Source organism: Myodes glareolus, chromosome 24 (genome assembly GCF_982192425.1).
Source record: "Myodes glareolus chromosome 24, mMyoGla1.1, whole genome shotgun sequence".
In the NCBI taxonomy this organism is placed as follows: Eukaryota; Metazoa; Chordata; class Mammalia; order Rodentia; family Cricetidae; genus Myodes; species Myodes glareolus.
This window is the reverse complement of record NC_142049.1, coordinates 41,126,965-41,137,216: the sequence shown is the minus strand read 5'-3', so window position 1 is coordinate 41,137,216 and position 10,252 is coordinate 41,126,965.

Below are 10,252 nucleotides of genomic sequence, written 5' to 3'. Positions count from 1 at the left end.
TTTGGACCGTGGAGGGCTCCGTCCGGTGCTCCAATATAGGTCTCCGTCTGTATTGCCATCTAACGTCAGATGAAGGTTTCCTCTGCTCTTGCCTTCTTTGTTCACGTTCTCCTTTCTTCTGCCAATCCTTTGGACCTAGGGAGCTGGGTCCAGTGTTTCGACATGGGTTTCCGCCTCCATCTCCCTCCTTTGCCAGATGAGGGTTCTATGGTGATATGCAAAATGTTCATCAGTATGGTTGTGGGCCAAGGCCGGTTCAGGCACCCTCTCCTCTGTCCAGAGAGCAATCTGGTGATCTCTCCTTGTCTCGTCCAATTCTTTAAGGGAGTTATTCATATCCTGTTTAAGGGACTCTATTGCTTTCATAATGACACTTTTTTCCACTTCATCTGGGTTAGAGTGTTCAAGTCCTTCTGTTGTAGTGTCGTTGGGATCTGGTGTTTCATGTTGTTTTTCAGATTGTTGGAGGAGGTCTTGCCTTGGTGTCTGCCATCTCGTCGTTCAAATGCTCTCTATTGGAACTTCTGGTCGTGGGTCAGGTTCCCTTGTTGGGCAGAGAGTTCACTGATAGAATGCTTACGTTTCCTCAGGTAGGCTATTGAAGCACAGGCACTCCCTCTTTCCAGGATGCGCCTACAGAGCAGACCCAATGTGCAAGGCAGCTGAGCTGGGGAAATTTTATGGCCCCAGTGGGGAGGGAGAAATATAGAAATTTGTACCTGGATGGAAGCTGGGGTGGCAGGCGGGAGAGCTTAGCAGGGTGGAACCAGCACTGCAGGTTGACCTGGGAGTCTATGGGGTCGGGGAAAGTCCGAGCTCCTCCTTGCCGGGCCCCTGCCGTGGGCCTGAAGCAAACTCACCCCTCCGATGGCCCTCTGGCTGGAGGCTGGGATGGCTGGCGGGGGCGCTAGCAGGGTGGAGCCAGCAGTGCAAGCTGACCTGGGAGCCTATGGGGTCGGGGAAAGTCTGAGCTCCTCCTTGCTGGGCCCCTGCTGTGGGCCCGAAGCATACTCACCCCTCCGATGGCCCTCTGGATGAAAGTGGGGATGGCTGGCGGGGGCGCTAGCAGGGTGGAGCCAGCAGAGCAGGGTGACCTGGGAGTCTATGGGGTCGGGGAAAATCCAAACTTCTCCTCGCCGGGCCCCTGCCGCGGGCCCGAAGCAAACTCACCCCTCCGATGGCCCTCTGGATGGAAGCTGGGATCTTCTTTTGGGATTTTAATGGACATTGTATTGAATATGTAGATTGCTTTTTGTATGATTGATTTTTTACTGTGTTAATTATACGTACCCAAGACCATGGGAGATCTTTCCATTTTCTGGTATTTTCTTCAATTTCTTTCTTCAAAGATTTAATGTTCTTGCCTTACAGGTCTTCTACTTGTTTGGTTAGAGTTACTCCAAGATATTTTATGCTATTTGTGGCTATTGTAAAGGGTGATATTTCTCTGAGTTCTTCCCCAGCCCTTTTATCATCTGTGTAAAGGAGGGCTACTGACTTTTTAAAGTTTTTCTTGTATCCTGCTAAATTACTAAAATTGTTTTTGAGTTGTAGAAGTTCCTTGGTAGAATTTTTGGGATCGCTTATGTAAACTATCATATCATCAGCAAATAGTGAGAGTTTGACTTCATCTTTCCCAATTTGTATCCCCTTGATCTCCTGTTGTTGTCTTATTGCTCTAGCTAGGACATCAAGAACTACATTGAATAGATGTGGAGAGTCTGGACAACCTTGTCTTGTTTCTGATTACAGTGGGATTGCTGGGAGTTTTTCTCCATTTATTTTGATGTTGGCTGTTGGCTTGCTGTATGTTGCCTTTATTATGTTTAGGTATGCTCCTTGTATCCCTGCTCTCTCCAAGACATTCCTCATGAAGGGATATTGTATTTTGTCAAAAGCTTTTTAGGCATCTAATGAGATGATCATGTGGTTTGTATTTTTCAGTTTGTTTATATCGTGGATAACATTGACATATTTTTGTATGTGGAACCATCCCGATATCTGTGGGATGAAACTGACTTGATCATGGTGAATGATGGTTCTGATGTGTTCTTGGATTCAATTTGCCAATTTGGATGAGTATTTTTGCATCAATGTTCATGAGTGAGACTGGTCTGTAATTCTCTTTCTTAGTAATGTCTTTCTGTGGTTTGGGTATCAGAGTAATTGTAGCCTCATAAAAAGAGTCTGGCAATGTTCCTTCTATTTCTATTGTGTGGAACAATTTGAGGAGTATTGGTATTAATTCTTTTTTGAAAATCTTGTAGAATTCTGATCTGAAACCATCTGGTAGGCTTTTTTTTGGTGTGCTGGGAGACTTTTGATGAGTGTTTCTCTGTCTGTCTTTAGCAGTTATAGGTCTGTTTAATTTTGGTAAGTGATATTTATCCAGAAAGTTGCCCATTTCTTTTAAGTTTTCCAGTTTGGTGGAATACAGGCTTTTTAAATATGACCTAATGATTGTCTGCATTTGGTCTGTGTCTGTTTTATGTCCCTCTTTTCATTTTTGATTTTGATAATTTGTATATTCTCTCTCTGCCTTTTGATTAGTAGAATAAAGGTTTGTATATTTTGTTGATTTTCTCAAAGAATCAACTCTTTGTCTCTTTGATTCTTTGTATTGTTTTCTTTGTTCTATTTTGTTAATTTCAGCTCTCAATCTGGTAACTTTCTGCTATCTAGTTATCCTCCGTGAGTTTGCTTCTTTTTTTTTCTAAAGTTTTCAAATGTTCTGTTAATTCACTAGTGTCAGATTTTTCCAGATTCTTTATGTAGGCATTTAGTACTATGAACTTTCCTCTTAGCCCTGCTTTCATTGTGTTACATAAATTTGGGTATGGTTTGTGGTCATTTTCATTAAATTTAGGAAGTCTTTAATTTATTCTTTTACTTCTTCCTTGACTCATTGATGCTTCAGTTGAGCATTGTTTATTTTCCATTTGTTTGTGGGCTTTCTGGAATTAGTGTTGCTGTTGAGTTCTAGTTTTAAACCAAGGCTATCTGATAAGATACATGGGGTTATTCCATTTTTTTGTATCTGTTGTGGTGTGTTTTGTTACCTAGTATGTGGCTAATTTGTGAGAATGTTTCATGAGTTGCACAGAAGAAGGTATATTCTTTTATGTTTGAATGGAATGTTGTACAGATACCTGTTAAGTCAATTTGAGTTATAACATCTGTTTGTTCCCTTATTTCTCTGTTAAGTTTTTGTTTGACTGATCTGTCCAGTGGTGAGAGTAGAGTGTTTAAGTCTCCCACTATTAGTATGTGGTATAATGTGTGATTTAATCTTTAGAAGTGTTTCTTTTACATATGAGGGTGCCCTTGTATTTGGGACATAGATATTCAGTATTGATATTTCCTCTTGATGGACTTTTTCCTGTGACTAATATGAAATGTCCTTCTTTGTCTCTTTTCAAGTCTATTTTGTTAGATATTATGATACTACACCAGCTTGTTTCTTAGGTTCATTTTATTGGAAAAATTTTTTTCCAAACCTTTACTCTGAAGTGATGTCTGTCTTTGAGGTTTAGGTGTGTTCCTTGTATTCAGCAGAAGGATGGATTCTGTTCTTGTATCCAATCTTTTTATAGGGGAGTTGAGTCTATTTATATAAATTGATATTAGTAATCAGTGTTTGCTACCTCCTGTTAATTTAGTTTTCATTGTTGGTGCTGTTTTTTTTTGGTGTGTTTTTTTCCTTCCTTGGGATTTGGTGCTGTGAGATCATCTATTGTCTGTGTTTTTATTGATGTAGCCAACTTTCTTGGGTTGGAGTTTTCCTTCTAGTATTTTTGTATGACTGGGTTTGTGGCTAGGTATTGGTTAAATCTGATTCTATCATGGAATATCTTTTTTTTCTTTCTGTGAAGATTGAAAGTTTTTCTGGGTATAGTAGTCTGGACTGGCATCCAAGTTCTCTTAATGACTGCATAACACTTGACCAGGAACTTCTGGCTTTCATTGTTTCCCTTGATAAGTCAGGTGTAATTCTGATAGGGCTGCCTTTCTATGTTACTTGACCTTTTTTCTTTTCAGGTCTTAATATTCTTTCTTTAACCCGTATGTTTATTATTTTGATTATTATGTTGCTAGGGGAATTTATTTGATCCAGTCTGTTTGGTGTTCTGTAAGTTTTTGGTATCTTTATAGGAATATCTTTCTTTAGGTTGGGGAAGTTTTCTTCTGTGATTTTGTTTAATATATTTTCTGTCCTTTAGAGCTGAAATTCTTTTTCTTTTATACCTGTTATTCTTAGGCTTATTCTTTTCATGGTGTCCCATATTTCCTGGATATTTTCTGTTAAGGTTTTTCTATTTAATATTTTCTTTGACTAATGAGTATAATCCTTCTATTTTGTCTTCAGCACTTGAGATTCTTTCTTCCATCTCTTGTATTCTGCTGTTTATTCTTGCACTTGTGGTTCCTGATCATTTTCTCATAATTTCTGTTTCTATAATTCTCTTGTCTTATATTTTGCTTATTTTCTATATTTCAGTTTTTATGTCATGAATAGTTTCTTTCATATGTTTGATTGCTTTTTCTTGGTTTTCTTTAAGGGATTTGTAGATTTCTTTCAACTTTTTGTTTGTCTTTTTCTCCATTTCTTTGAGGGAATTTTTCATTTCCTCTTTAAGGACCTCATAAAATCTCCTAAATTTTTTTTTAGGTCATTTTTTCAGCTCATCTATATTTGGTTGTGTAAGTTTTGCTGTTGTAGGGTCACTAGATTTTTTATTTTTTAAATTAATTTTTATTGAGATCTACATTTTTCTCTGTTCCCCTCCCCGCCTCTCTTCTCCCCCTTCAACCCTCCCTCAAGGTCTCCAGGCTCACAATTTACTCAGGAGATCTCGTCTTTTTTTTTACTTGCCTTGTAAATTAAATCGATGTAAGTTTCTCTTAATGTCCTCATTGTTGTCTAATTTCTCTGGGATTGTGGTTTGTAGGCTTGTTTTCTTTGCTTTATGTTTAAAAACTACCTATGAGTAAGTACACGCCATAATTGTATTTCTGTGTCTGGGTAACGTCACTCAAAATAATGTTTTCTAGCTCCATTCATTTTTGGGCAAAATTCAAGATGTCATATTTTTTTCTGCTGTGTATTACTCCATTGTGTAAATGTATCACATTTTCCTTATCCATTCTTCTGTCGAGGGACATTTAGGTTGTTTCCAGGTTCTGGCTATGACAAACAAAGCTTCTATGTACATAGTTGAGCACATGTCCTTGTGGCATGATTGAGTATCCTTTGGCTATATACCCCAAAGTGGTATTACTGGGTCTTGAGGAAGGTTGCTTCCTAATTTTCTGATAAATTACCACACTGACATCCAGAGGGGTTGTACCAGCTTGCATTTCCACCATCAATACAGAAGTGTTCCCTTTTCCCCACAACCTCTCCAGCATAAGCTATCACCAGTGTTTTTGACTCTGGCCATTCTTACAGGTGCGAAATGGAATCTCAGAGTTGTTTTGATTTGCATTCCTCTGATGAGTAAGGATGTTGAACATTCCCTTAAGTGTCTTTCAGCCATTTTAGATTTCTCTGTTGAGAGTTCTCTGTTTATGTCTGTAGTCTATTTTTTAAGTGGATTATGAGTTCTTTTGGTGACCAATTTCTTGAGTTCTTTGTATATTTTGAACATCAGACCTCTGTTTGATGTGGGGTTAGTGAAAATATTTTCCCATTCTGTAGGCTGTTACTTTGTTTTGTTGGCAATGTCCTTTTCTTTACAGAAGCTGTTTAGTTTCAAGAGGTCCCATTTATTAATTGTTTCTCTCAGTGTTTGTGCTGCTGGGGTTATATTTAGGAAGTGGTATCCAGTGCCAATGCGTTCAAGTGTATTTCCCACTTTCTCTTCTGTAAGGTTCATTGCGGCTGGCTTTATGTTGAGGTCTTTAATCTATTTGGACTTGAGTTTTGTGCAAGGTGATAGATATGAGTCTATTTTCATTCTTCTACATGTTGATATTCAGTTATGCCAGCACCACTTGTTAAATATGCTTTCTTCTTTTTTCATTTAATATTTTTTGCTTCTTTGTCAAAATCAGGTCTTCAAAGATGTGTGAATTAATATCCAGTTCTTCTATTTGGTTCCATCCCCAAAATTCTACCAAGGAACTTCTATAACTCATAAACACTTTCAGTAATGTAGCAGGGTACAAGTTTAACTTGAAAAAATTAGTAACCTTCCTATACACAGATGATAAAAGGGCTGGGGAAGAAATCAGAGAATCAAAACCCTTCACAATAGCCACAAAAGCATAAAATATCTCAGAGAAACTCTAACCAAACAAGTAGAAGATTTGTATGACAAGAACTTTAAATCTTTGAAGAAAGAAATTTAAGAAGACACCAGAAAGTGGAAAAATCTCCCATGATCCTTGGAAGGCAGAATTAACATAGTAAAAATGTCAATTATACCAAAAGCAATCTACAGATTCAATGCAATGCCCATCAAAATCCCAGCAAAATTCTTCAAAGACCCCGAAAGAACAGTACTCAACTCATTATGGAAAAGCAAAAAACCCCAGGATATCCAAAACAATCATGTACAATAAAGCATCACAATCCCTGACTTCAAACTCTTCTACAGAGCTGCAGTACTGAAAACAGCCTGTTACTGGCATAAGAACAGGCAGGAGGTTCATTAATTTTTTACTTGTTTCATGTTGTTCTTTGTGTTTCTTGTGTTCTTATCTTGTCTACCTATCTTTTCTCTGATTGGTGTAGTTGGGGATGTCTGTGACTCTGGTAATCAATCTCCAGGTGCCAGTAGATCCAAGACTCAGATGGTTGCTCTTCATGATGTAGTCACGGCAATGGTTCCAGTCATCCTGTTGGTCACTCCATGTTCCTGGAGATTGCTTAACACTCCTGGGGTTTGAACAAGTGGCCTCCTACTACAAATTGGCACCAATGTGGTCAACTAAAATTCACTTAAAACCTGAGAGAGATTGCTCAACACAAAACAACAGTGCTTAGCAGTTTCTTGGTAGCCACAAATTGTTTTTTCTAGATGTGCTCATGGTTAGCAGAGGTGCTGCAGCTACTTGAAGAGAAAGGTACAGTAAAAATAGTGCAGCTTCTTTCAAAAAAGCAGTGGCTTCCTGGTTCTTCAGCACAAAGGGCTCTAACTTTTTCTCAGGAAGTCTGAGTATGGAGCATTTAAATGAGGTTTATGAGCAGAGTTCTACAAACTATTTAATGGTGAGATAGACTTGCTATGACCTTGAATCTGGGACAGAGAAAATGGCTCCCAGAGGCTGCAAACAGATAATGTTGAATGAGGCAGAGCCAGCAAACAGGACTGCAGAGTCAGTCCTAGCCATGCCCACATAGTTAAAAAAAATAAAAGAAGAGGTGCTTCTGGTCAAAAAATGATTACGGATATGCAATAAAGTCAAATTCAGATGGAATTTGTCACAATGTTGGATAAGTATACATAGGCTTAAGAGAGAGAGAAAATAGTAAAGGATTATAAAAAGAAATAAATGGTTTAAAAAAACAAAACAAAGTCCTTTTGGGTTCCTGCTTCATGAAATTGTCTGCCAGACATTATGCAGGACACGGAAGAAAGTGACTGAAAAAATGTCAATATAGTCAGAACTGTCTTGGAAATTTCCTGCTTCATGGAAAAGTCTGATGGATACTATGGGCCTGTAGACTGAAGATTGATACCCCAGTGGTAGAGAAGAACTTTGGGTGACTGTCCAGGGAGTGAAATGTCTGTCAATTCTGGAGTTTTGGAAGTTGCTTACAATGTACTTCCTATTTTCTTAGATAATATTATATCCTTCTATGGTTTTTGATGAAGTTGAAGAATTGATAGTTATAGTTTTCCTTAGTTACAATAAATGATATAAATATTATAACTATAATTCTTGCTTGATATTCATTTTGTTATATGTAATTTTTATATGTTAAGGTTAAAATCTTCCTTTTTATTTAAGCAGAAAATGGGAGTTGATATGGGATTCCGCTTCTGTATGCAGTGAATAACTTTGGTTAATAAAGTAATTGTCTTGAGCCCATGTTGGGGTAGAACAGAGCTAGGTGAGAAAAACTAAACTGAGTGCTCCAAGAAAGGAGGCAGAGTCAGAGAGAGAAAAGTCATGGAACTGAACAAGCATGTGACTAAACCAGACTCTCTGAATGTGGCTGACAATGGGAGCTGACTGAGAAGCCAATGATAATGGCACTAGGATTTGACTACTGTATATACTGGCCTTTTGGGATCCTAGTCTGTTTGGATGCACACCATCCTAGGCCTGGATGGAGTGGGGAGGGCCTTAGACTTCCCATAGGGCAAGGTACCCTGCCCTCTTTTAGGACTGGAGGGTGATGGGTGAGGGTGAGTGGGGGAACAGGAGGGAAATGTGAGGAAGGGAGGAAGTAGAAAAAATAAAATAACAAAAGAAAAGTCATGGAGCCATCATCAGAGACAGACATGCTGGAACCTTGCAGGTAGGCCATGAGTCTCATGGTAAAATATAAAATAATTGAGATGGGTTAATTCTAGAAGTAAGAGTTAGCTAGCAATATGCTTAAGTAATTGGTCAAGCAGTGATTTAATTAATACAGTTCATATGTGGTTATTTTAGGAGTCTGGGCAGCTGAGAAATGAACAAGAGGCCTCCTACTACAACCAGGGTTAGTTCAGGCATCCACCCTCAGACATTGCTTGCTTGTGGTTCTTTCTGCTGAGATTGCTACCTTGGACATGCTCTGGCAGAGGTCCTGGCTCAGGTCTACTTCCTCAAAAGTCCCAAACTCATGCCCAGACCTGTAGAGGTCTTGGCTCAGGCCTACTCCCTTGGAGGTCCCAGAATATGCCCACACTCACAGATGTCTTGGGTTCCAGCCTATTCTCTCAACAGTTGCTCCCTTGTACCTGTTCCTGTGGATTTTGTTGTTTCAGGCCTGCTTTAACCCAGGTTTCTGTCTCAGTTCTGTTTCCATAAATGTCCCTGGTTAAGGTTCGTTCCTGCAAAGGTCCTTAGTCTGGCCTTGACCCCTCAAAGGTCTCTGGCTTGGGTCTACTCTCTTAGAGGTCCCAGACTCATGCTTAAACCCAGAGAGGTGTAAGAGTCTGCACTTTCCAATGGATACCCACACCCGGTTCAGGCTGCGTGCTTTCCCGAACTCGAGCCCACGAGAATGGACGATTGTCCTGAGGGTTGAAAAAGAGACACACACACAAAGAGACCTATGCTCATTTACCAGAGTAAATGGCAACTTTATTAAACTCAAGTCGGGTATTTATACCAGTGGGCTAGAAGGATCGAAAATGCAAAGCTTCTTCTCATCCAGGAGCAGGAGGAGAAGATTAAAGTCATCCCGGCGCCTGGAGCAGGATCAGCTGGGGAGGCACTGCTAAAACCTTGAATACAAGTGGAATCACCATAACAAAGAGAACCAGGTTCTTGCTAAGTTATCCCCTCAAACCATAGCCAGTGCAGAGTCTCCAGGGAGCCGGAGGTCACACGGCCCTGCGAATCGCCAGGAGAAGGGAAAAACCTTGGTAGCTACAAGTCTCCCTTTTTATATATAAAAAATATGATGACTAGCAGCTGTCTTAGGCATGTCTGTCGTTGGGTCAGTTCTCTAAACCCGTCTACGGGAATGTGTTCAGGTCCAAACGCACCCCTTGTCTTAGGTGAGACCGCCCCCCAGTGCAATAAACCCGTCAGTGCTTCACTAGTCATACATAGAATCCAGCCACATTTATGCTGAAAGATACTCCAAGGCGAACGCCTACTAGGGCCAGGCTGTGGCGGACCTGAAGCCACTGGCCAGGAGAAGACACTCCAGCGTATGCATGCATAAGCATTCCTGGAAGAGACAGGGCTTGCACAATATCTGAAACGTTGGCTCAGAATAGTGCCCTTGTGTAGGGCTACAGCACTGGCAAATGGGACCCCTGGTATGACTAACCAAACTAAATTAGAGCCAATTAGCAATTTTGTTTTCCTGGGTCCGAGAAAAAGCATTAAAATCTTAACCTGTGACCAGCAGAGGTTAAAATCCTCACCCAGTTGTAAAGATTGATTACAACGTCCAATTGTGAATTTAGATGCTTTGAATAGTATGGTAATTTTGTGTGTCTGGCAAGGTTTTAGCCTTGAGCACCCAAAGCTGCTATCAGGGCAGGGGAAGTAACTGTTTTCCCCTCAGGGGGTCAAGCAGCCTTGGCTGAAAAGGACAGATCAGGCAGAGAGACAGGAAGCTGGGAAAGGGGTAAAATCA